This window comes from Pseudophryne corroboree, chromosome 2, assembly GCF_028390025.1.
Source record: "Pseudophryne corroboree isolate aPseCor3 chromosome 2, aPseCor3.hap2, whole genome shotgun sequence".
Taxonomy (NCBI): Eukaryota; Metazoa; Chordata; class Amphibia; order Anura; family Myobatrachidae; genus Pseudophryne; species Pseudophryne corroboree.
Genome location: NC_086445.1, coordinates 187,885,687 through 187,913,079, shown reverse-complemented (window position 1 = coordinate 187,913,079; position 27,393 = coordinate 187,885,687). Strand labels below are relative to the sequence as shown.

Below are 27,393 nucleotides of genomic sequence, written 5' to 3'. Positions count from 1 at the left end.
GAATATCCAATGTACAGAAAAACTAGAATTGTGTGCAGTTGGTCAATATTGCTAACTTTGGGCCTTTCCAAGCTTTAGGGGTTTAAGCACAGCTTAAAAAAACCTGACTGGCTGCAACTGATTTATACAGTGTGCCACTAGCACATTCCACCCATTCTTCCCAATGTACATAAGGAAATCTCAGCAGCCTCTCAGGAAACTCCAAATCCTGGCCCCGTTACCTAGAAGAAAAACACAAATCCTTCCAAGCCAGTCTCCGGCAGATCCACTCTCGGCCGCAAAGCGCGCTGGGAAATGTAGTGCGGCGGGAAGAGTCCGACAGCTGACGGTCCGGTCCTGGTACTACACTTCCCAGAGAGCACCGGGAGAATCTGCTGCAGCTGCTGTTGTGGGACAGCTGATTTCTGAGTGCGGGGTAAGAGGTGCTGCGTGTCCGAGCGGGGTGTTTCGGTGTGCCAGGTCCTTTTATCAGTCCGTACAGAGGAGCGTGAGGGGGTGTTACCGTCTGCACCGGGGACGGGGTTGCGCTGCTGCTTCCACTACAAAGTGCTGCGCAGCAAATCTCCATCATGTAGGCCTAATGCACCCAGCCAGAGCACCTTGTACTTTCCCCTCCGCAGCAACTTCTGCAGCTGATGGGACCCATACAGATGTGCGAGGCTGATGCTGTATGTAATTCATATGTCACTATATACTGTACAGTATATATACATACAGTGTGGATGTGTAATAAATAATGACAGATATGATATGTTAATTGGGAATCCGGCATCTTCTATAATTAAGCTTACCATAGCATCCTTTAAACTAGGACACTAATGAATTACACAGGTTCTGTGGCTGGCTGACTTCAAGCCTGCATTTCAGCTGGTTTTAATCAACCCCAGAACTTGTGTAATCCATGAGCGTCCCAGTTTAAAGGGATAGTATGGTAAGCCTATCTATAATGTATCGACCGTTACAGAATATATAATAATGCCTATACGTTTCTTTTATAGTTATTGTGTTTGTTTAGTTATACTACTACAGCACTGTGGGTTCAGTTTTAGGACAGTTGCCTTAAGGCAGTGATTCTCAAACTCTCCTCAGGACCCTAGACAGCTCGCGTGTTTCAAGGTCACCTAGCAGGTGCACAGGTGTATTCATTACTCACTGATACATTTTAAAAGCTCCACAGATGGGTAGAAATCTTTCACTTATGATGCTGGCTGGGTACACACTTGGCCCACACATCAGCGGAAGCGCCGAATGAGCAGACGATCCAGGTAAGTTTACTCGCTTATAGATTGGCCTCTCAATGTGTCTGTCAGAACACCCACCTGGGCGGACGTATGAATTTGCCCGACCAGCTGGGACACTGCAGGAAGTGTATGGGCGGTCAGCACACTGCCCTCGCCCATACACGCAGCCAGATGCACTGATCTATCTGCCATTGCCTGTGCTGCACAGCCGACGTGATGTGTCTGTGAATGACGTCATTCACAGACATATCAGGGGTACACACCTGCTGACGGGCTTGCAATAAATCACCTAGCATGTATCCAGCTTAAGAAGATGTGGGAAAATGCTCTATTACCAGCGCCATTTGACACTTTACAACTATCCTCGGCATGTATGCAAGCAGGTAACAGAGAAAAATCACTGTTCTCTACAATATCTGCAAACATCTAACGCTTTCATAGTCGCCACCCTATTGCATGGTGACAGAAAATCATCCAGATAGATAAAAAAAACCATAAGTGTGTTTGTATTTGCTGCTTATAATTTTTTAACATACAGATGTGTCCTCTTACATCTTTGCTCCTTGCGCTACAAGTTGCGATACACATAACGTGTGAGTGCTGTGGAACTCGGGAGCGCCAACTGTATTTGCATACAAAATGCTGTGCTACAGTGTTTTCATGGAAAACAGTGTAACGTGGCATTTCATATGCAGATAGAGCCGCAATTACACACAGAATATAGGCATGCTGCATATAATTTTCATCAACAGAAGCTGCCCGTGTGTCCTATTACATTACTTTGTGACTAATATGCATTTTCACAGAAAAAAACACAAAAAAAAACCTCAGCGCTACCTAGCATGGCGTGACTTCAAGGGCTGTTTAGCATGACTGCAGCAAGGATTTAAGAGGACGCATCTGTATTGACAGGTATTACCTGTCGGTATAGTATGTGCACTAACTTGCAGCAACTGCTGGGGGTTGTGCTGCGCATAAGAGATCTCACAGTGATTGTGTGAACTCAACTCACGCATGCGCAGTGAGACAGGAGGCGAGACACAGCCCATCAGCACTAGGCTAATGCGCAGTAGCTCTGGCAGGGATCGCCAGAGAGGGGAATTTTCAATCCAACACTCTGGCAGCTGAGATGCTAACACATCTCATTGGTATTGCTTACTGCTTGGTCTTGATAAGAGGCGCAGCAGGAAAAGCTATAGCGGCACCATAAGTGCCACTATAGTACATTTACCCCTCTGTGAGGAGACCTGGAAATCATGAACTGTTTGTGGTCCAGAGGACAAAGCGTCTGATTCATTCCTGATTGCTGCTGTGCGTTTTCGCACAACGGCGTTCAGGTACTAACTGCGTATGCACCGCAATGCGCACGCACGTTGGACAACAACAGTGGGCATCGACGGACAGCGATGGGATGGTGCGAAAAATCCGATCGCACGGGCATTCGCAAGTGATTGACAGGAGGAGGCCGTTTGTCGGTGGTAACTGAGCGTTTATTGGGAGTATCCAGATAAATGCAGGCGTTCCCAAGCGTTTTCAGGGAGAGCGTCTGACGTCGGCTCCGGACCCCCTGTTCTCATCGCACTGTAGGAGTAAGTCCTGGGCTGCGCAGAGACTGCACACACTGGATTTTTGCAGCTCGGAGTACGCATGGGATCGCACACTTTCATGGCAAATTTACACTCCCTCTGGAGGCGGCGACTATCTGAACGCAGGACAGCAAAGTTAGCAGCCCAGCAATCAGATCTGAATCACCCCCAGAGTTTGAGAAGCTGTGCCTTAAGGAAACAAATTCTAGATAGATGACACATTGCATGAGTATCCTTTATTTTAGGCATACAGTATAACATGCAGGTAAGTGGATCAGCAATCAGTATTTTTCTGTACACGGACAGTAGTCAATATAATGGACCATCTAAATGTATTATATTTGGGCCATTTAGGTGCATTTTGCTTTTATTTAGTGTGGTGTCAGTTGGGCGCTACTTACAGCTGACCACGATGCCAGGAAAATCTGAATGTTTCCTATAATTGCACATAGCAGGAGTTCTCCCTGTTGCTTGTGAACGCTTCAGGGTTACAGCATTTCCACAGCTGCAGTCCTCTAAAGCACTTACTTGCATGTGCCCAATGCTGTTTATCACACAGGAGGGTTTTGTAGCTCAAGAAAGCTGCATTGTTCTGTGTGGAAAAACGCAGCATTCAAGCCAGCTCCAGGGGCACCACCCTCACACGCTTTCCATCACAGAACACTTTCAAAATCCATTTTAAAACACAAATGGTAAGCATCTGCCATTACAGTGTTGCCCATCCTCACTTGCAAGTATATTCTTTTCTCATATGTGCATTTATATACATTATTACAATTATATAATGATTGTTTCTCTATCGTCCTAGTGGATGCTGGGGTTCCTGAAAGGACCATGGGGAATAGCGGCTCCGCAGGAGACAGGGCACAAAAGTAAAGCTTTCCGATCAGGTGGTGTGCACTGGCTCCTCCCCCTATGACCCTCCTCCAAGCCAGTTAGATTTTTGTGCCCGGCCGAGAAGGGTGCAATCTAGGTGGCTCTCCTAAAGAGCTGCTTAGAGAAAGTTTAGCTTAGGTTTTTTATTTTACAGTGAGTCCTGCTGGCAACAGGATCACTGCAACGAGGGACTTAGGGGAGAAGAAGTGAACTCACCTGCGTGCAGGATGGATTGGCTTCTTGGCTACTGGACATCAGCTCCAGAGGGACGATCACAGGTACAGCCTGGATGGTCACCGGAGCCTCGCCGCCGGCCCCCTTGCAGATGCTGAAACATGAAGAGGTCCAGAATCGGCGGCAGAAGACTCCTCAGTCTTCTAAAGGTAGCGCACAGCACTGCAGCTGTGCGCCATTTTCCTCTCAGCACACTTCACACGGCAGTCACTGAGGGTGCAGGGCGCTGGGAGGGGAGCGCCCTGGGAGGCAAATGAAAACCTATTTGGCTAAAAAATACCTCACATATAGCCTCCGGGGGCTATATGGAGATATTTAACCCCTGCCAGAATACACTAAAGAGCGGGAGACGAGCCCGCCGGAAAAGGGGCGGGGCCTATCTCCTCAGCACACAGCGCCATTTTCCTTACACAGCTCCGCTGGTCAGGACGGCTCCCAGGTCTCTCCCCTGCACTGCACTACAGAAACAGGGTAAAACAAGAGAGGGGGGGGCAAAATAGTGGCAAAAATTATATTATAAAAGCAGCTATACAGGGAGCACTTATTATAAGGCTATCCCTGTCATATATAGCGCTTTTTGGTGTGTGCTGGCAAACTCTCCCTCTGTCTCCCCAAAGGGCTAGTGGGGTCCTGTCTTCGTTAAGAGCATTCCCTGTGTGTCTGCTGTGTGTCGGTACGTGTGTGTCGACATGTATGAGGACGATATTGGTGTGGAGGCGGAGCAATTGCCAAATATGGGGATGTCACCTCCTAGGGGGTCGACACCAGAATGGATGCCTTTATTTATGGAATTACGGGATAGTGTCAACACGCTAAAGCAGTCGTTTGACGACATGAGACGGCCGGACAATCAGTTAGTGCCTGTCCAGGCGCCTCAAACACCGTCAGGGGCGGTAAAACGCCCTTTGCCTCAGTCGGTCGACACAGACCCAGACACAGGCACTGATTCCAGTGGCGACGGTGACGAATCAACCGTATTTTCCAGTAGGGCCACACGTTATATGATTTTGGCAATGAAGGAGGCGTTACATTTAGCTGATACTACAGGTACCACTAAACAGGGTATTATGTGGGGTGTGAAAAAACTACCTATAGTTTTTCCCGAATCAGAAGAACTAAATGATGTATGTGATGAAGAGTGGGTTGCCCCCGATAAAAAGATGCTAATTTCAAAGAAGTTATTAGCTTTATACCCTTTCCCGTCAGAGGTTAGGGCGCGCTGGGAAACACCTCCTAGGGTGGACAAGGCGCTCACACGCTTATCTAAACAAGTGGCGTTACCCTCTCCTGAGACGGCCGCACTTAAAGATCCAGCAGATAGGAGGATGGAAAATATCCAAAAAAGTATATACACACATACAGGTGTTATACTACGACCAGCTATAGCGACAGCCTGGATGTGCAGTGCTGGAGTAGCTTGGTCAGAGTCCCTGATTGAAAATATTGATACCCTGGATAGGGACAATGTTTTACTGTCTTTAGAGCAAATAAAGGATGCATTTCTTTATATGCGTGATGCACAGAGGGATATCTGCACACTGGCATCACGGGTAAGTGCTATGTCCATTTCGGCCAGAAGAAGTTTATGGACGCGACAGTGGTCAGGCGTTGCGGACTCAAAACGGCATATGGAAGTTTTGCCGTATAAAGGGGAGGAGTTATTTGGAGTCGGTCTATCAGATTTGGTGGCCACGGCTACAGCCGGGAAATCCACTTTTTTACCTCAAGCTACTCCCCAACAGAAAAAGACACCGACTTTTCAACCGCAGCCCTTTCGTTCCTTTAAAAACAAGAGAGCAAAGGGATATTCATATCTGCCACGAGGCAGAGGAAAGGGGAAGAGACACCAACAGGCAGCTCCTTCCCAGGAACAGAAGCCCTCCCCCGCTTCTACAAAAGCCTCAGCATGACGCTGGGGCTTCTCAAGCGGACTCGGGGGCGGTGGGCGGTCGTCTCAAGAATTTCAGCGCGCAGTGGGCTCACTCGCAGGTAGATCCCTGGATCCTGCAGATAATATCTCAGGGGTACAGGTTGGAACTAGAGACAGATCCGCCTCGCCGTTTCCTGAAGTCTGCTTTACCAACGTCCCCCTCCGAAAGGGAGACGGTTTTGGAAGCCATTCACAAGCTGTACTCTCAGCAGGTGATAGTCAAGGTACCTCTTCTACAACAGGGAAAGGGGTATTATTCCACTCTATTTGTGGTACCGAAGCCGGACGGCTCGGTAAGACCTATTCTAAATCTGAAGTCCTTGAACCTGTACATAAAGAAGTTCAAGTTCAAAATGGAGTCACTCAGAGCAGTGATAGCGAACCTGGAAGAAGGGGACTTTATGGTGTCCTTGGACATCAAAGATGCGTACCTCCACGTTCCAATTTACCCCTCACACCAGGGGTACCTCAGGTTCGTTGTACAAAACTGTCACTATCAGTTTCAGACGCTGCCGTTCGGATTGTCCACGGCACCTCGAGTCTTTACAAAGGTAATGGCCGAGATGATGATTCTTCTTCGAAGAAAAGGCGTATTAATTATCCCATACTTGGACGATCTCCTAATAAGGGCAAGGTCCAGAGAACAGCTAGAGAGGGGATTAGCACTGTCTCAAGAAGTGCTAAAACAGCACGGCTGGATTCTGAATATTCCAAAATCCCAGTTAATGCCGACAACTCGTCTGCTGTTCCTAGGGATGATTCTGGACACGGTTCAGAAAAAGGTTTTTCTCCCGGAGGAAAAAGCCAAGGAGTTATCCGAGCTTGTCAGGAACCTCCTAAAACCAGGAAAGGTGTCTGTACATCAATGCACAAGAGTCCTGGGAAAAATGGTGGCTTCTTACGAAGCAATTCCATTCGGCAGATTCCATGCACGAATTTTCCAGAGGGATCTGTTGGACAAATGGTCAGGGTCGCATCTTCAGATGCACCAGCGGATAACCCTGTCTCCAAGGACAAGGGTATCTCTTCTGTGGTGGTTGCAAAGTGCTCATCTATTGGAGGGCCGCAGATTCGGCATACAGGATTGGATCCTGGTGACCACGGACGCCAGCCTGAAAGGCTGGGGAGCAGTCACACAAGGAAGAAACTTCCAGGGAGTGTGGACGAGCCTGGAAACGTCTCTTCACATAAACATTCTGGAACTAAGAGCAATCTACAATGCTCTAAGCCAGGCAGAACCTCTGCTTCAAGGAAAACCGGTGTTGATCCAGTCGGACAACATCACGGCAGTCGCCCATGTAAACAGACAGGGCGGCACAAGAAGCAGGAGTGCAATGGCAGAAGCTGCAAGGATTCTTCGCTGGGCAGAGAATCATGTGATAGCACTGTCAGCAGTGTTCATCCCGGGAGTGGACAACTGGGAAGCAGACTTCCTCAGCAGACACGACCTTCACCCGGGAGAGTGGGGACTTCATCCGGAAGTCTTCCACATGCTGGTAACCCGTTGGGAAAGACCAATGGTGGACATGATGGCGTCTCGCCTCAACAAAAAACTGGACAGGTATTGCGCCAGGTCAAGAGATCCGCAGGCAATAGCTGTGGACGCGCTGGTAACGCCTTGGGTGTACCAGTCGGTGTATGTGTTTCCTCCTCTGCCTCTCATACCAAAAGTATTGAGAATTATACGGCAAAGAGGCGTAAGAACGATACTAGTGGTTCCGGATTGGCCAAGAAGGACTTGGTACCCGGAACTTCAAGAGATGATCACGGAAGATCCGTGGCCTCTACCTCTAAGGAGGGACTTGCTTCAGCAGGGTCCCTGTCTGTTTCAAGACTTACCGCGGCTGCGTTTGACGGCATGGCGGTTGAACGCCGGATCCTAAAGGAAAAAGGCATGCCGGAAGAAGTCATTCCTACTTTGATTAAAGCAAGGAAGGAAGTAACCGTGCAACACTATCACCGCATTTGGCGAAGATATGTTGCGTGGTGCGAGGATCGGAGTGCTCCGACGGAGGAATTTCAACTGGGTCGATTCCTACATTTCCTGCAATCAGGATTGTCTATGGGTCTCAAATTGGGATCTATTAAGGTTCAAATTTCGGCCCTGTCGATTTTCTTTCAAAAAGAATTGGCTTCAGTTCCTGAAGTCCAGACTTTTGTTAAGGGAGTGCTGCATATACAGCCTCCTGTGGTGCCTCCAGTGGCACCGTGGGATCTCAATGTGGTTTTGGAATTTCTAAAATCTCATTGGTTTGAACCACTAAAAAAGGTGGATTTAAAATATCTCACATGGAAAGTGACCATGTTACTAGCCCTGGCTTCGGCCAGGAGAGTGTCAGAACTGGCAGCTTTATCTTACAAAAGCCCATATCTGATTTTCCATTCGGACAGGGCAGAACTGCGGACTCGTCCGCATTTTCTCCCTAAGGTGGTGTCAGCATTTCATCTGAACCAGCCTATTGTAGTGCCTGCGGCTACAAGTGACTTGGAGGACTCCAAGTTACTGGACGTTGTCAGAGCATTAAAAATATATATTGCAAGGACAGCTGGAGTCAGAAAATCTGACTCGTTGTTTATATTGTATGCACCCACCAAGATGGGTGCTCCTGCGTCTAAGCAGACGATTGCTCGTTGGATCTGTAGCACAATCCAACTTGCACATTCTGTGGCAGGCCTGCCACAGCCTAAATCTGTAAAGGCCCACTCCACAAGGAAGGTGGGCTCATCTTGGGCGGCTGCCCGAGGGGTCTCGGCATTACAACTTTGCCGAGCAGCTACGTGGTCAGGGGAGAACACGTTTGTAAAATTTTACAAATTTGATACTCTGGCTAAGGAGGACCTGGAGTTCTCTCATTCGGTGCTGCAGAGTCATCCGCACTCTCCCGCCCGTTTGGGAGCTTTGGTATAATCCCCATGGTCCTTTCAGGAACCCCAGCATCCACTAGGACGATAGAGAAAATAAGAATTTACTTACCGATAATTCTATTTCTCGGAGTCCGTAGTGGATGCTGGGCGCCCATCCCAAGTGCGGATTATCTGCAATAATTGTACATAGTTATTGTTAACTAATTCGGGTTATTGTTTAGGAAGCCATCTTTCAGAGGCTCCTCTGTTGTCATACTGTTAACTGGGTTTGATCACAAGTTGTACGGTGTGATTGGTGTGGCTGGTATGAGTCTTACCCGGGATTCAAAATTCCTCCCTTATTGTGTACGCTCGTCCGGGCACAGTACCTAACTGGCTTGGAGGAGGGTCATAGGGGGAGGAGCCAGTGCACACCACCTGATCGGAAAGCTTTACTTTTGTGCCCTGTCTCCTGCGGAGCCGCTATTCCCCATGGTCCTTTCAGGAACCCCAGCATCCACTACGGACTCCGAGAAATAGAATTATCGGTAAGTAAATTCTTATTTTTGGCATGTTTTAAGTTGCCATTATACCATAGGTAGCACTGTACAATGAACTGAATTGGACAATAGCAAAGGGTATTTCTTGTCTTTGGCAAACTACCAAATTGAAGAACTTGTGCTGAAAGTTAAGTTTAGTACTTTGATTAAGAAGTGTTACGTGACCTCTATTTGTCATGCAGGGTTTAATTGAGGATCACAATTCTTTACAAAGTTTACTTTGAGGACCGTGCCAAACAGCTGTCAGAGGTTAGGGCACAAGCGCAGTAAAGTAATGGCATGCATTCACTTTGTCCCTCTGATAGCTGGAGATGATCCAGGTGGCATGCACCCCTTGGCACACTAAGCTACAATGTGGTTTTTTTTTCTTAGAATGCATGCATCGATTAATTTTATTTTATACAGAGGTCATGAATGTATGGTATATGAAACCAAGTATTTGCTCACTGAAAATGTGCCTTATGGTATCACTCTATGGCCCTCATTCCGAGTTGTTCGCTCGCAAGCTGCTTTTAGCAGCATTGCACACGCTAAGCCGCTGCCTACTGGGAGTGAATCTTAGCTTAGCAAATTGCGAACGATAGATTCTCAAAATTGCGAATAGAAATTTCTTAGCAGTTTCTGAGTAGCTCGATACTTACTCTGCCACTGCGATCAGTTCAGTCAGTTTCGTTCCTGGTTTGACGTCACAAACACACCCAGCGTTCGCCCAGACACTCCCCCGTTTCTCCAGCCACTCCCGCGTATTTCCCAGAAACGGCAGCGTTTTTTCACACACTCCCATAAAACGTCCAGTTTCCGCCCAGAAACACCCACTTCCTGTCAATCACATTACGATCACCAGAACAAAGAAAAAACCTTGTACTGCTGTGAGTAAAATACCAAACTTCTTAGCAAATTTACTTGGCGCAGTCGCAGTGCGAACATTGCGCATGCGCAATTAGCGGAAAATCGCTGCGATGCAAAGAAAATTACAGAGCGAACAACTTGGAATGAGGGCCTATGTACTAATAATTAGCAGATTGCAGGACTATGGGCCTGATGCAGAGTTGAACATATGCGTTGCATACCTATTGTGAATTTGCACTGTGCTTGCTCAGAAATGAATGCATGCAACTGTGACTATGCTTAACTGTACACAATTTGGCACAATGACCCTGATGACCAGAGATGGGATGTGATAGGGTAATGTCATATAGGCAAGGCTCAGTGAGGGCAGATGAGGCCCCTGCAGGCCAGCATGTAAGCTGGAGGGCGAATGTTTGCGCTTAGTATAATGCAGGTGCATATACACACAAATGACCATGACAAGTATGCACGTATGCTCCGCAGAGAGATGGCCGCATCGCGAGATGCATACAGCTCTGCATAGGGGCCAATATCTGCTATTTTTCCTAAGCTTGTTTCTTTTGAATAACATACGCCCAAAATTGCTCTATTTCAACTATTTTACAAGACTTCTCATACAGAGTGTTCTGGCGTGACTCCTTGTTATAATGCTGGTCACACTATGAAAGCATTAGGGCTATTTTAATTTTCTCATTTATGGTACATTCCCTAAAGATCACAAATAGAACTGGAGTAGACTAACATGATGCAAGCTCTGCATGAATGTACATGGGCGAGTAGGTAGCGTGGAAGCGGGTACTAAATACCCAGGGGGTAATGTGCATGGGCCCAGGTTAGCTTGTATGTGGGACCTTGTCACCCTTTGCAGAGCCGTTGAGGTGACAAATTTCCCCCTGTACGGCTGCAGTGGCGCCAGGAACACTAGTTTTTTATTTTTATTTTTTATAATTCTCTTTATTAGACAGCCATAAAGTCACAACATAAGGTACAGGAGGTCAACGTACAAAGATATTCAGCAGTGACAGACAATCAAGTTCAAAATGTGTAAGATGCAGAATATTGAAGGCTGTGCAGATTCTTTTTTTTTTTTTTTCAACAAGAAAAGGAAGAAAGACAGAAATAATTCACATCAAGTAATGCAAACACAGCTGACTAGCAACAGTTTAAAGAGGCATAAGTCACCGAGGTGCACCACTGCCCCAAACGGGTCTGGGACTGAGGGTCGACAGCACAAAGGTCGACACACCTTAGGTCGACGCCAATTGGTCAACACACCTTAGGTCGACATGGACAAAAGGTCGACAGGAACAAGGTCGACATGGAAAAAGGTCGACATGAGTTTATGGTTTTTTTGTGTCGTTTTCTTCGTAGAGTGACTGGGAACCCCAATTAGTGCACCGCGTCCCCTCGCATGGCTCGCCATGCTTCGGGCATGGTGCCTTCGCTCCGCTACCGCTTTGCTCGGCACACTTTACCGTTCCAATCGTAGTCCACGTGGATCGTTAAGTATGAAAAGGTTCAAAAAAAGAAAAAAATTGTGAAAAACTCATGTCGACCTTGTTCCTGTCGACCTTTTGTCCATGTCGACCTAAGGTGTGTCAACCAATTGGCGTCGACCTAAGGTGTGTCGACCTTTGTGCTGTCGACCTGGAGTCCGGATACCGCCCCAAACAATAAAAACAATGATCATGGAAAATAAGCCAAGCCGCATAGCTGATAGAAAAAAAAAAAAAGAGAGACCGGAAAAGAAAGAAATAGAGATAGAAAGAGAAGAAAAAGAAATAGTTTAGAGATACAATAAATAGATGAAATATGTTGCCGGGAGGGGGGGGGGGGGGGGCATACCTTTTGGAGGAGAGAATTAAGTCGTGGCATTGGACTAAACACAGTAGTATGCGGTGTCAGGAAGTGGGGAGTCAATGCTATGAGAAAGATCTACAGAACCAACACCTCAGATCACACACAATCAAGTGATAATTCCCGTCATACAGTTAGTCAAATACCACGTTGTATCCCGAAAGACCTTCCAGATACAGTCCCGTCTGTCTAAAGGTAAACTATCTATATAGGTTCCCCATTTTTTATGGAAAAGCATCACCCCAGTTTCAATTTGAAAAGTGGCCATTCGCCTCTCACAAAATAATACATCTAATAAAGCTGATTCCCATTCTCCTACTGATGGGGCCGTGTTATATATCCATTGTCGCAGTATTACCTGCTTCGCTACCGTGACCATCACAGTCAGCAAAGGAATCACAGGAGTGAGGTCAGATCGCAACTTCCAGGGCGAGAACTCCGCGAACAGTAACGGACCCACGACTCTAGGAAGATTTATTTTGAGTAAACGGGATAAATATTGGAGGATCTTACACCAGAACCGTTTAATTTTCCCACAGAACCAAAGATTATGTGCAAGAGTAGCTTCACTCACTCCACATTTAGAACAAGTTCCCGATTCGCCAGGGCGGAAATGTTGCCTTTGAGAGGGGGATACATACATCCTGTTCACAATCCGTAAATGTATTTCCTGTAATGTAGCGGATTTTAGAGCCTTTAAGACCACCTCGGTGTTCGCAGAGATCTCGCCCATCGCGGGTGCCCCTGGGAGTTCTCGCTGCCAGGACGCAGAGAGAGGGGACCAAGAGGGGGCTGACACTTCAATCAGGTCACTGTAGAGATAGCGAATCTTGAACGGATTATATCTACAAAACGTGAGAGTGTCGAGTATTGCCCGAGTAGAGACCATCTTACCTAGGGGGTCACCAAGGGAGTTAATATAATGGCGTGCTTGGAGATACATAAAAAAATTGGAGTGGGGCAAAGAAAATTTGTCCCGTAGTTGCGTGAAAGAGAGCATCTGTCCACCAGGATCAAAGACGTCCCTGATTGTGTGTATTCCCTTACATTTCCATGTATAAAAATGTCGATTATCTAAAGAAGAGGGGAAATTGGGGTTGCCCCACAGGGGTATGTATGGGGACTCAGAGGGGTCAGTACGAAACATCTTATGAATGGAAATCCAGGCCCTATAAGTGTCCCAAAATAAAATATTAGTCCTAAACTCCTGGGGGAGTTTAGATAGAGGGGTGTGAAGCAGTGCTGCTGGGGAGTAAGGGAAAAATAGTGCCTCCTCCAGTTCCAGGTTCGTGAATAAATCTGATCTAAGCAGCCAGTCTGAGGCAAACTTAAATAGTGCAGATCTAGCAAACATCGTCACATTAGGCATACTAAGACCACCCTTTCGTTTGTTAACGTAAATTCGGGCTTTGGGCATACGAGGCTTAGCATTTTTCCAGATAAATTTTGAAAATATTTGTGAGCAGAGTAGGGAATCCTGTTTAGAGATGGTGACTGGGAGCATTTGGAGCAGGTAAGCCAGTTTGGGGAAGATAATAGCCTTTATCACCGCTATCCTGCCCAACAGAGAAAGTTTGAGATCCTTCCAAGTTTCTAAGCGTGATTTAATTGTTTGAATAATGGGGGTATAATTAAATAGATATAACCGAGAAAGTTCCGAAGGAATATAAATACCTAGATATTTTAGTTTAGTAGGGGTCATTGTAAATTGTGAAGAGAAATCAGCATAGAGAAGGGGGTCATTTATGTTAGTCAAAGGGAGTAATTCGGACTTATGGGTATTTATACGGTAACCAGCGAAGGTGCTAAAGCAGTGTATAGTGTCAAAAATAGCCGGAATTGATGTACGGGGATTGGAAACAAATAAAATCATATCGTCTGCAAATAGTCCAAGTTTAACCTCCTTCCCTCCCACTGAAATCCCAGAGAATGCCGGTAACTTTCTCAGTGCTATAGCCAGTGGCTCTAAAGCTGCCGCAAAGAGCAAGGGGGATAAGGGGCAACCTTGTCTGGTCCCCCTATGAATCATTAAGGGTTGAGATAGAAATCGATTAGTGAAAATTTGTGTAGATGCATTATGATATATGGTATGTAGTATGGCCACAAATCGGTCGGGAAAACCAAAACGTCTGAGTGTCTCAAACAGGTGGTTCCACGTCACCAAATCAAATGCCTTTTCAGCATCTAGTGATAGTAGGAAAGTGGGCTCACCTGTCCCTACACCCCCCAAGGACTGGAGGACAGTCAGAACTTTACGGATATTAGTCACCGAGTGTCTGCCTGAGATAAACCCGGTTTATCCTCATGGATTATTTCAGGCAAGATAAATTTCAACCGGTCCGCCAGCAATTTAGTAAACAATTTGTAGTCCACATTAAGCAGGGAGATAGGGCGATAAGAGGATGGGAGGAGGGGGTCCTTACCAGGTTTGGGTAGTACCCGAATCAGGGGCGAGTTAAAGTAATGTAGGATAGTAAGATTAGAAAAAATAGAATTAAAGAAGGCAGTCAGGGAGTCAACTATTTTAGGGGAGAGCAATTTAAAGAATTCCCCAGATAAGCCATCGGGGCCCGGGGTCTTCAAAGGTTTAAGTGCTTTAATAGCCTCCGCCACCTCAATGGCAATAACAGGAGCAATCAGGGAGTCCGATTGAGTGGAGGAGATCTGGGGCAACTGCAACGTTTCCCAGAAGGAGCTTTTGTTAAGCTAGTCAACATCGCTACGTGAATACAGATCGCTAAAAAAAGAGTAGAAAATATCAGTTATTGCTTTTCCCTCAGACTGTACATTGGAGGTAGAGTCCTTCAGAGCCGTCACATGGTGAGGGCCCTTGTCGGATTTAAGTAAATTGGAAAGCATTCGGCTAGGCTTATCCCCATACTGAAAAAATTAATATTTTCCCGCGATAAGGAAGCCATTATCCATATGTGTTAGAGTGTGGTCAAATTGGGTCCTAGCATCCCTGTACTTCTGTTTGTTAGCTAATGTAGGTGAGGATTTAAAATTTTGAAATGAGGATGTAAGTGAAGATTGTGCTGCCCTATATGTGGTATCCTGGTCCCGTCTATATTTCGACATGTATGCTATTATGTCCCCTTGCAGAACAGCCAGGCCCGGCGACAGGGGGGGTCAAAGGGGACACCCGTACCGGGCCCCGACATTGTGAGGGGCCCCAAGGATCTGGGCATCAACCATGGCATCAAGCTGTGTCAGTGCAACACGTAGGATGGGGTAAAATTTAAATGGATTGCGCTGGCCGGAAGAGCTGTGGCACTGTATAGTTGATAACTCCGTCGGTGGAACCGCCCCCCCTCCCCTCTCTGCGGCGGTAACCCAGCCACTGCCCACAGTCACCTGTCCGTGTTCCACTGTGTGCGTAGATATCACAGGACGCTACACCCTTCACTTACTCCCCGCCTTTCACAGTTCACTTCAGTCTTTGCAGTGGCGACGGTCCTAAGAGGAGCCCAGTCCAGTGCCCAGGAGAACCACTGGACTGCAGGAGAAACAGCCCAGGCAGCTTGGAACTGGAGGATAGTAGTGGTATTTTGGTAAGTGACAGCAGTCAGAGTGTGGAAACGCTGTCACGCAGTGTCTCTCATGAGCCAGAGCATACAATGTTTTAAAAAACAAACAAACCAGATAATATTCAATAATGCAATGCTATTTCAAAGTAATGCAGCATATTTTTATTAAAGTGCATAGTGAATATTATGTGTTTTTTTTTATAATATTTAAAAAAACATTCAATATGCAATGTAATAAAAATATACTGTACTACTGCTGAGGATATGCTATAACACTATCTGCATTTTCAATAGAACCTCTCTACCTGATAGCAGTGACATTAGTGGTTTTTATTAATATTGTTTTATTGTCGGCATGTTATTTTAGAATTAAATAACATTATGCCAGCAATTCAACAATATTAATAACAAATACGTATTTCACTGGTAGAGAACTTCTATTCAAAGTGCAGATAATATATTATGGTCCACTTTGCTCAGCAGTAGTGCAGTGTACTGTATGTATAGTAACATCCCTAACTGTGTGGAGTTTGTATATTCTCCCCATGCTTGTGTGGGTTTCCTCTGGGTACTTGAGTGTCCTCCCACACTCCAAAGATATACTGTGTGTAAATCAGTGTGTGTACACGTGTTTAGGGCAGACTAAATGGGCCAAGTGGTTCTTATCTGCTGTCAAATTCTCTATTTCTTTGTGCTCACCTAAACAATACACCTATATGGCAATACATTTATTGGCACATGCAAGGGACGGATGTGCGGGTCTGGTATCCGGGGGGGGGATGAGGTGGTTGGAGGGGAGGGAAGAGGGGGGCCCCAGAGGTATCAGTGTACCGGGCCCCGAGATTTCTGTTGCCGGCCCTGAGAACAGCTTTAGCAGTCTGCCAAAACAAGGCAGGGTCAGATATATGGTCAGAGTTGTTAAGAAAATAAGAGTCCCAGGAAGCCAGCAACATAGACTTAAAGTCTGGAGAAGCCGCCATTTTGGCAGGGAATCTCCAATGGGAACTAGTACCCAAAGTGAATTTACCCTGTAATACAATCGATATAGGGGCATGGTCCGAGATAGTTATAGGGTTAATAGCTGCCTCAATGATCCTGAGGGACAGATCAGTGGATACAAAAAAATAATCAATACGGGAAAAAGAATTATGAGTTGAATAATAATAAGTATATTCCAATTCCACAGGGTTGTGTAGCTGCCATACATCCACCAGGCACAGTTGCGTAGATATATAATCCAGATTGATCTTGGGAAGTCGGGTCCTCTGAGAGGAAGTACCCTTCCTATCCAAAACCAAAGAGGACACCAAATTCATATCCCCTCCAACAATAAGAGAGGCATGAGAATAAGGTCGGAGAAGATTCGTTATCTCCAAATAAAACGATTTATCATAAACAGCTGGGGCATAGACATTACATAGGGTTAGTCTGGTTCCCTCCAAGGTGACGTCTAAAATAATATATCTACCCAGGGGATCAATAATCTGATGATGGATGTCCATCTCATCCCCCTTACGGATGAGGATCGCAACCCCCCTCGCCTTAGAAGAAAATGAAGAAAAAGCTACAACCTCTTGTCTAAGCATGGTAAGTTTACCATGTTCAGCAGGGGTCAGGTGTGTTTCCTGGAGCATAGAGATATCCGCTTTTATCTTATTTAAATAAGTGAGGATACGTCTCCGTTTGATAGGAGAATTGATACCCCTAACATTCCACGAAATTATATTAAGGTGTGACATCTATACCATCAGTAGGGGAATACAGAGAGACAGTAACGGGTCTCGAAATGGGAGACATTAGGAAATGAGTAATCCGGTGTATCAAAGACATAAATACTTCCCACCCCATCTGGTTAGGCAACTGCAGGGAGGACGGAGAAGAGAAGAAAGCAGAGAAAGTCAGAAAAGAGAAAGGAAAATAGAAACAAGAACAAAGACAAAAACAGTACATGAAAACATCTACAACAGTATACATTAATAGAACGGACAGCCTGGTCCAGCTGCAATGTAAAACAAAGAAAAATGAAATAACCAACAGGCAATACCGAGATAATGAATTTAAGCAAATAACATAATGACCCTTACATAAAAAGAATGAAGCGCCATCAAACCCATCGTATTAGACAGTAAACCAAACCCACCCCGCAATAAAGAAGAAATATTAGCAATATCACCCAGTAGGAGAGGAAGGGTTAAATCCCGGTATCAAGTGTTACTCATCACAAGCCCTGGACGGAGAGGATGGCTGCGAAGCCGAGGGTGACCACATGGGTCCCCCGAGTCCCATTACAAAGTCTTTAGCAGAGTCCACTGAAGTGAAATCCTTCGGACCCTGTGGAGTGAAGATGTGCAGCCGCGCAGTGTAAAGGAGAGCAAATCGGGCACCACCCTTCACCAACTGAGAGCATACTGGAGACATTTCTTTTCTGGCCCTAGAAACTTCCGCGGAATAATCTTGGAAGAGAAACAACCGTTGGCCATCCCATTGAAGCGGACCTTTGCTCCGAGCCGCAGACCATATCATTTCTTTATGTCTAAAGTTTAAGCATTTGAAGATAACCGGGCGGGGCCTAGATTGATTAGAGTCACGTGGCGGACCCAGTCTATGTGCCCGCTCAATTTCCAACGAGGAGAGCTCTTCCGGAATACCCAGGAGGTCCGGTAAATCAGAGAGGAGAAATTTTAGAAGATCGGGGCCTTTCAGCGATTCTTTGACGCCCACAATTCTCAGGTTGTTACGTTTCGAACGATTTTCAAGATCGTCTATCTTCATTATCATATGTTGGCGTGAAGATGTTAAGGATGCAACCTGTTCTTTCAGATCTTCAATTTCTTTGAAGTTAACTCCAATCCTATTCTCATTCACCGAGATTCTACGTGACATGGACCCAAGTTCCGATTTCAGGTCCGATACTGCCGTCATGAATTTATCTGCCTGGGCTTGCAACAGGGGTTCCACGGTTTCCTTAATCGCTTTCACTATTTCCGAATAGGAAGGAGGTGCGGGAGGAGCCTTTGGAGGCATGGTAGGTGAGGAGTCAACTGCGGTGTCCAGATAATCAGAGTTCGATGACGGTAACGGGGAGTCAGGGCCTGGTTCACCACGTTTACTACCACTTCTATACCTTTGAGGTATCGGTGTAGAAGAACTTAAGAATTTGTCAATAATAATAATTATGAGCTCATGAGGGTCGAACAGATGAGACGGTATGCCGTTAGTTATAAATGCAGGAGGAACTTTACATCACAGCTGTGGGAGGTGAGAATTCACATAACGCAGATAAACATTCCCATGTAGGGGAAACTGAGAGCAGGCGTGGCCCACCAAGTCGTCAGAAGGAGACAGCTGTGTTCCCCAGGTATAGTACTAACACCGTCAGTATATATGGGAGGGTGGTCAGCGAGATTTAGAGAGCGTGGCAAACAGTAACGGTAGTGCAGTATTTCAATGACCACGGCAATCCGACCAGCAGCATCACCGTGAGGGCACGCCAATTGAGGACAAATTAATAGGTATTGGGATAACCATACTCACCTCCCACACATGTGGTGACGGGGAGGGGGGGGGGGTAGGAGATATAATTCACTTTGTGGCAATGGACTGGAGAGAAAGTCACTAGTTTTGAGGATCAGCAGTAAGGGTATTAGGGATGCCCAGTCCCACTATATTACGGTCCAATAAATAGCCAATGTAGGGTAAGGAAGTGACCAACAAGGGTTAAGGAGAGGAAGGGTTCAGTATGTCTGTGGAGCCCCTGTAGATGGTTTTATGCAAGATACCAGGAGTGTCAATGGAGCACCCACCTTCTCTTAGTATAATTATAGTGCCTGCTTTCCACCTCACCTCCAGATCCTTCTCTTTCGTCCCCCAGCTCCAGTGTATGATGTATGCAGGGGGGAGAGTGGTACAGGGAAGGTGCAGCTGCTCCGGAGGGAGTCCGCGACAGGCAGAGCTGTGCTGGCGCAGTGGCAAAAGTGCGGCCCCACGGCTTTCCCCGGCTGTGACCGCCGGGTCCCGATCCTCGCTCCACGGGGCACCAGCGACGGTGTAAAGGAGGTCCCAAAGGACACACAGCAAGCCCTGAGGTGGGTGAGGAGGGGTGAGGGGGCTCCAACAATCGCAGGCAGCTCCGGAGTCAGCGCGCCCCACGGAGCTTCTCGACGGGCCGGATCTATAAATTTAGCTCGCCGCTCCCGGCACAGGCCGCAACCCACAAAGGCCGTATAAACGGTCTCCCGGCTCCGCGGACAGGTGCACAGGTACCCAGGGCCATAGGAGGTGCGGTATGGGCAAAGGGGGGGTAATTTCTACAGCGGCAGCTGCTGTTTAATCGTTTAGGAGCAGGAGCCCTGAATTCCTGCATCCAGCTGCCTCTCCAGTCAGGCCACGCCCCCTCCAGGAACACTAGTTTTACATGTTTTTATAGGGGGCGGATTTGGCCACATCCCCACCCCGGTAACCGGGCCCGTGGCCGCTCTTCGCAGCCGTGTGAATGTGAATTTTATATGCCAGGGGCAGGCAACATGTGGCACTCCTGCTGTGGAACTGCACATTCCAGCATGCCCTTTTACAGTTTAAGCATGCCCTTACTGCAAAAGTGTGGCAAGGCATGCTGGGATATATAGTGCCACACTGCTATGCTACTGTACCAGTTTATCATGCCAGCACAGTAATTGCACATGTAAATAGAAATATGCCTACTTAAAAAATGTATAAGTCATTTAAAATACCTTATCTTTATGCATATATTTGATGTGCAAAGTTACGGGCTACATGTTTTGAAAGACATAAAGTTGCATGGGGTTTATATTTCCACCTACTGCCCTCAACATATACATCTTGTTCCTTCACTCAAAAAAGTAAATCTTTACAGAAAAAGAAAAGAAAACAAAACATTATTTACTCCTTTAATACTTAAAAGAAGCACCTAGCACCAATTTGTACTGTAAGTCGCCAGACACTTTAGGCCATGGGTCTTCAACCTGCGGCCCTCCAGCTGCTGTGGAACTACACATCCGAGCATGCCCTGCCTCAGTTTTAGCATACCTTAATAGCAAAACTGTTGCAGGGCATGCTGGGATGTTTAGTTTCACAGCAGCTGGAAGGCCACAAGACGAAGACCCATGCTTTAGGCTTAAAAACACCACTGCTTTGCAAATATACTCTAAAGCAGGCCTGGCCAACCTGTGGCTCTCCAGATGTTGTGAAACTACACATCCCATCATGCCCTGGCACAGTTTTAGCATTACCTCATAGTAAAATTGTGGCAAGGCATGATGGGACTTGTAGTTTTACAACAGCTGGAGTGCCACAGGTTGGCCAGGCCTGCTTTAAAGTCTTTACCAGTGTTGCAGATCTGGATGCTGCAATTTTACCAATTCCCCACAGGATTGCGTTCCATCTGGTTGGATGGTGACAATTGGAGAGCAGCAATCTTCTAGTATATCCACAGATACTCAGTGAGATTGGCTGTACCATTCCAAGACATTTATTTGATTCTGTATCCAAGCCACGCCAGTATGATGTGAGTGATTGTCCTGCTGAAATAAGTCCTCTAGGGGTCTATTTACTAAGTCCTCTAGGGGTCTATTTACTAAGTCCTCTAGGGGTCTATTCACTAAGTCCTCTAGGGGTCTATTCACTAAGTCCTCTAGGGGTCTATTTACTAAGTCCTCTAGGGGTCTATTTACTAAGTCCTCTAGGGGTCTATTTACTAAGTCCTCTAGGGGTCTATTTACTAAGTCCTCTAGGGGTCTATTTACTAAGTCCTCTAGGGGTCTATTTACTAAGTCCTCTAGGGGTCTATTCACTAAGTCCTCTAGGGGTCTATTCACTAAGTCCTCTAGGGGTCTATTCACTAAGTCCTCTAGGGGTCTATTCACTAAGTCCTCTAGGGGTCTATTCACTAAGTCCTCTAGGGGTCTATTCACTAAGTCCTCTAGGGGTCTATTCACTAAGTCCTCTAGGGGCCTATTCACTAAGTCCTCTAGGGGTCTATTTACTAAGCCTTGGACGGAGCTAAAGTCTCAACCAACCAGCTCCTAACTGTCATTTCTCTATCGTCCTAGTGGATGCTGGGGTTCCTGAAAGGACCATGGGGGAATAGCGGCTCCGCAGGAGACAGGGCACAAAAAGTAAAGCTTTAGGATCAGGTGGCGTGCACTGGCTCCTCCCCCTATGACCCTCCTCCAAGCCTCAGTTAGATTTTTGTGCCCGGCCGAGAAGGGTGCAATCTAGGTGGCTCTCCTAAAGAGCTGCTTAGAAAAGTTTAGCTTAGGTTTTTTATTTTACAGTGAGTCCTGCTGGCAACAGGATCACTGCAACGAGGGACTTAGGGGAGAAGAAGTGAACTCACCTGCGTGCAGGATGGATTGGCTTCTTTGGCTACTGGACATTAGCTCCAGAGGGACGATCACAGGTACAGCCTGGATGGTCACCGGAGCCTCGCCGCCGGCCCCCTTGCAGATGCTGAAACAAGAAGAAGGTCCAGAATCGGCGGCATGAAGACTCCTCAGTCTTCTTAAGGTAGCGCACAGCACTGCAGCTGTGCGCCATTTCCTCTCAGCACACTTCACACGGCAGTCACTGAGGGTGCAGGGCGCTGGAAGGGGGGCGCCCTGGGAGGCAATGAAAACCTATTTTTGGCTAAAAATACCTCACATATAGCCTCCGGGGGCTATATGGAGATATTTAACCCCTGCCAGAATCCGTTAAGAGCGGGAGACGAGGCCGCCGAAAAAGGGGCGGGGCCTATCTCCTCAGCACACAGCGCCATTTTCCCTCACAGAAAGGCTGGAGGGAAGGCTCCCAGGCTCTCCCCTGCACTGCACTACAGAAACAGGGTTAAAACAGAGAGGGGGGGCACTAATTTGGCGTTAGAAATATATAAAAAAGATGCTATAAGGGAAAACACTTATATAAGGTTGTCCCTATATAATTATAGCGTTTTTGGTGTGTGCTGGCAAACTCTCCCTCTGTCTCTCCAAAGGGCTAGTAGGTCCTGTCCTCTATCAGAGCATTCCCTGTGTGTGTGCTGTGTGTCGGTACGTGTGTGTCGACATGTATGAGGACGATGTTGGTGAGGAGGCGGAGCAATTGCCTGTAATGGTGATGTCACTCTCTAGGGAGTCGACACCGGAATGGATGGCTTATTTAGGGAATTACGTGATAATGTCAACACGCGGCAAGGTCGGTTGACGACATGAGACGGCCGACAAACAATTAGTACCGGTCCAGACGTCTCAAAAACACCGTCAGGGGTTTTAAAACGCCCGTTTACTTTAGTCGGTCGACACAGACACAGACAGGGACACTGAATCCAGTGTCGACGGTGAATAAACAAACGTATTCCTTATTAGGGCCACACGTTAAGGGCAATGAAGGAGGTGTTACATATTTCTGATACTACAAGTACCACAAAAGAGGGTATTATGTGGGATGTGAAAAAACTACCGTAGTTTTTCCTGAATCAGATAAATTAAATGAAGTGTGTGATGATGCGTGGGTTCCCCCCGATAGAAAATATGGGCGGTATACCCTTTCCCGCCAGAAGTTAGGGCGCGTTGGGAAACACCCCTTAGGGTGGATAAGGCGCTCACACGCTTATCAGAACAAGTGGCGGTACCGTCTATAGATAGGGCCGTCCTCAAGGAGCCAGCTGACAGGAGGCTGGAAAATATCATAAAAAGTATATACACACATACTGGTGTTATACTGCGACCAGCGATCGCCTCAGCCTGGATGTGCAGAGCTGGGGTGGCTTGGTCGGATTCCCTGACTAAAAATATTGATACCCTTGACAGGGACAGTATTTTATTGACTACAGAGCATTTAAAGGATGCATTTCTATATATGCGAGATGCACAGAGGGATATTTGCACTCTGGCATCAAGAGTAAGTGCGATGTCCATATCTGCCAGAAGATGTTTATGGACACGACAGTGGTCAGGTGATGCAGATTCCAAACGGCACAAAGGTGTATTGCCGTATAAAGGAAGAGGAGTTATTTGGGGTCGGTCCATCGGACCTGGTGGCCACGGCAACTGCTGGAAAATCCACCGTTTTTTACCCTAAGTCACATCTCTGCAGAAAAAGACACCGTCTTTTCAGCTTCAGTCCTTTCGTCCCTATAAGAGTCATATCTGCCCAGGGATAGAGGAAAGGGAAGAAGACTGCAGCAGGCAGCCCATTCCCAGGAACAGAAGCGTTCCACCGCTTCTGACAAGCTCTCAGCATGACGCTGAGACCGTACAGGACCCCTGGATCCTACAAGTAGTATCCCAGGGGTACAGATTGGAATGTCGAGACGTTTCCCCTGCGCAGGCTCCTGAAGTCTGCTTTACCAAGGTCTCCCTCCGACAAGGAGGCAGTATGGGAAACAATTCACGAGCTGTATTACCAGCAGGTGATAATTAAATTACCCCTCCTACAACAAGAAAAGGGGTATTATTCCACACTATATTGTGGTACTGAAGCCAGAAGGCTAGGTGAGACCTATTCTAAATCTAAAAAAATTTGAACACTTACAAAGGTTCAAATCAAGATGGAGTCACTCAGAGCAGTGATAACGAACCGGGAAGAAGGGGACTATATGGTGTCCCGAGACATCAGGGATGCTTACCTCCATGTCCCAAATTTGCCCTTATCACTAAGGGTACCTCAGGTTCGTGGTACAGAACTGTCACTATCAGTTTCAGACGCTGCCGTTTGGATTGTCCACGGCACCCCGGGTCTTTACCAAGGTAATGGCCGAAATGATGGTTCTTCTTCGAAGAAAAGGCGTCTTAATTATCCCTTACTTGGACGATCTCCTGATAAGGGCAAAGTCCAGGGAACAGTTGGAGGTCGGAGTAGCACTATCTCGGATACTGTTACAACAGCAGGGGTGGATTCTAAATATTCCAAAATCGCAGCTGATCCCGACAACAAGTCTCCTGTGCTTAGGGATGATTCTGGACACAGTCCAGAAAAAGGTGTTTCTCCCGGAAGAGAAAGCCAGGGAGTTATCCGAGCTAGTCAGGAACCTCCTAAAATCAGTGCATCATTGCACAAGGGCCATGGTAAAAAAAATGGTGACTTCCTTCGAAGCAATTCCAGTCGGCAGATTTCATGCAAGAACTTTTCAGTGGGATCTGCTGGACAAATGGTCCGGATCGCATCTTCAGATGCATCAGCGGATAACCCTATATCCAAGGACAAGGGTGTCTCTCCTGTGGTGGTTACAGAGTGCTCATCTTCTAGAGGGCCGCAGATTCGGCATTCAGTTTTGGATGTTGGTGACCACGGAGGCCAGCCCGAGAGGCTGGGGAGCAGTCACACAAGGAAAAAATTTCCAGGGAGTGTGATCAAGTCTGGAGACTTTTCTCCACATAAATATAGCTAAGGGTAAATTTATAATGCTCTAAGCTTAGCAAGACCTCTGCTTCAAGGTCAGCCGGTATTGATCCAGTGGGATAAAACATCACGGCAGTCGCCCACGTAAATAGACAGGGCGGCACAAGAAGCAGGAGGGCAGTGGCAAAAACTGCAAGGACTTTTCGCTGGGCGGAAAATCATGTGATAGCACTGTCAGCAGTGTTTCATTCCGGGAATGGAAACTGGGAAGCAGACTTCCTCAGTAGGCACGACCTCCACCCGGCAGAGTGGGAACTTCATGGGGAAGTTTTCCACATGATTGTAAACCGTTGGGAATTACCAAAGATGGACATGATGGCGTCCCGTCTGAACAAAAAACGGGACAGGTATTGCGCCAGGTTAAGAGACCCTCAGGCAATAGCTGTGGACGTTCTGGTAACACCGTGGGTGTACCAGTCGGTGTATGTGTTCCATCCTCTGCTTTTCATACCTAAGGTACTGAGAATTATAAGACGTAGAGGAGTAAGAACTATACTCATGGCTCCGGATTGGCCAAGAAGGACTTGGTACCCGGAACTTCAAGAGATGCTCACAGAGGACTTATGGCCTCTGCCGCTAAGAAGGGACTTGTTTCAGCAAGTACCATGTCTGTTCCAAGACTTACCACAGCTGCGTTTGACGGCATGGCGGTGGAACGCCGGATCCTAAGGGAAAAGGCATTCAGGAAGAGGTAATTCCTACCCTGGTCAAAGCCAGAAAGGAGGTGACCGCACAACATTATCACCACATGTGGCGAAAATATGTTGCGTGGTGTGAGGCCAGGAAGGCCCCACGAAGAAATTTCAACTCGGTCGATTCCTGCATTTCCTGCAAACAGGAGTGTCTATGGGCCTCAAATTGGGGTCCATTAAGGTTCAAATTTCGGCCCTGTCGATTTTTCTTCCAGAAAGAATTGGCTTCAGTTCCTGAAGTCCAGAAGTTTGTCAAGGGAGTATTGCATATACAACCCCCTTTTGTGCCTCCAGTGGCACTGTGGGATCTCAACGTAGTTCTGGGATTCCTCAAAACACATTGGTTTAAAACCAGTCAAATCTGTGGATTTGAAGCATCTCACATGAAAAGTGAACATGCTCTTGGACCTGGCCTGGACCAGGCGAGTGTCAAATTGGTGGTTTTTTTCTCAAAAAAGCCCATATCTGTTTGTCCATTCGGACAGGGCAGAGCTGCGGACTCGTCCCCAGTTCTCTCCCTAAGGTGGTGTCAGTGTTTCACCTGAACCAGCTTATTGTGGTGTCTTGCGCCTACTAGGGACTTGGAGGACTCCAAGTTGCTAGATGTGGTCAGGGCCCTGAAAATATAGGTTCCAGGACGGCTGGAGTCAGGAAAACTGACTTGCTGTTATCCTGTATGCACCCAACAAACTGGGTGCTCTTGCTGCTAAGCAGACTTTTGCTAGTTGGATGTGTAATACAATTCAGCTTGCACATTCTGTGGCAGGCCTGCCACAGCCAAAATATGTAAATGCCCATTCCACAAGGAAGGTGGGCTCATCTTGGGCGGCTGCCCGAGGGGTCTCGGCTTTACAACTTTGCCGAGCGGCTATTTAGTCAGGGGCAAACACGTTTGTAAAATCCTACAAATTTGATAACCTGGCTAAGGAGGACCTGGAGTTCTCTCATTCGGTGCTGCAGAGTCATCCGCACTCTCCCGCCCGTTTGGGAGCTTTGGTATAATCCCCATGGTCCTTTCAGGAACCCCAGCATCCACTAGGACGATAGAGAAAATAAGAATTTACTTACCGATAATTCTATTTCTCGGAGTCCGTAGTGGATGCTGGGCGCCCATCCCAAGTGCGGATTATCTGCAATACTTGTACATAGTTACAAAAATCGGGTTATTATTGTTGTGAGCCATCTTTCAGAGGCTCCGCTGTTATCATACTGTTAACTGGGTTCAGATCACAGGTTGTACAGTGTGATTGGTGTGGCTGGTATGAGTCTTACCCGGGATTCATAAATCCTTCCTTATTGTGTACGCTCGTCCGGGCACAGTATCCTAACTGAGGCTTGGAGGAGGGTCATAGGGGGAGGAGCCAGTGCACACCACCTGATCCTAAAGCTTTACTTTTTGTGCCCTGTCTCCTGCGGAGCCGCTATTCCCCCATGGTCCTTTCAGGAACCCCAGCATCCACTACGGACTCCGAGAAATAGAATTATCGGTAAGTAAATTCTTATTTTTTCAAACGCAGCCTGTAACATTTACAAACTGTAGCAGGTTTCCCCCCCGGATTTGTCTTTTTCCAATTCCATTCATTTTGCCATCTAGACAAATAGCTTTTCCAAATCTTTAAGCAGAGAAGTTCTCCCACAGTGTTATGTTCCTATCAAAGTCCTTCATGGAAGGGATGATGTGTTAAGCTGGGAACACACTTGAGCGATATGATCATTTTATGGGCCAGTAGGATGTGATGGTATATCGTGCCTGCCACACAATATGTATCATTACAGTATCCGTGTTAGCGAACCACATAGTAAG

General features: G+C 46.9%; 1 protein-coding gene across 3 annotated transcripts in view; it reads left to right on the top strand.

Annotated features, from left to right (window-relative positions):
- The first annotated feature begins 289 nt into the window (after positions 1-289).
- Positions 290-27,393, top strand: part of CALCOCO1 (calcium binding and coiled-coil domain 1) — a 169,588-nt gene continuing 142,484 nt past the window's right edge. The window contains exon 1 of one of the 3 annotated variants that reach the window (XM_063952161.1): positions 290-415. The gene's annotated coding sequence lies outside the window, so the exon portion shown is untranslated. Of the gene's footprint in view, positions 416-1,203; positions 1,266-27,393 lie in introns of those variants that run through there. The other 2 variants (XM_063952159.1, XM_063952160.1) reach the window with 2 other exon arrangements.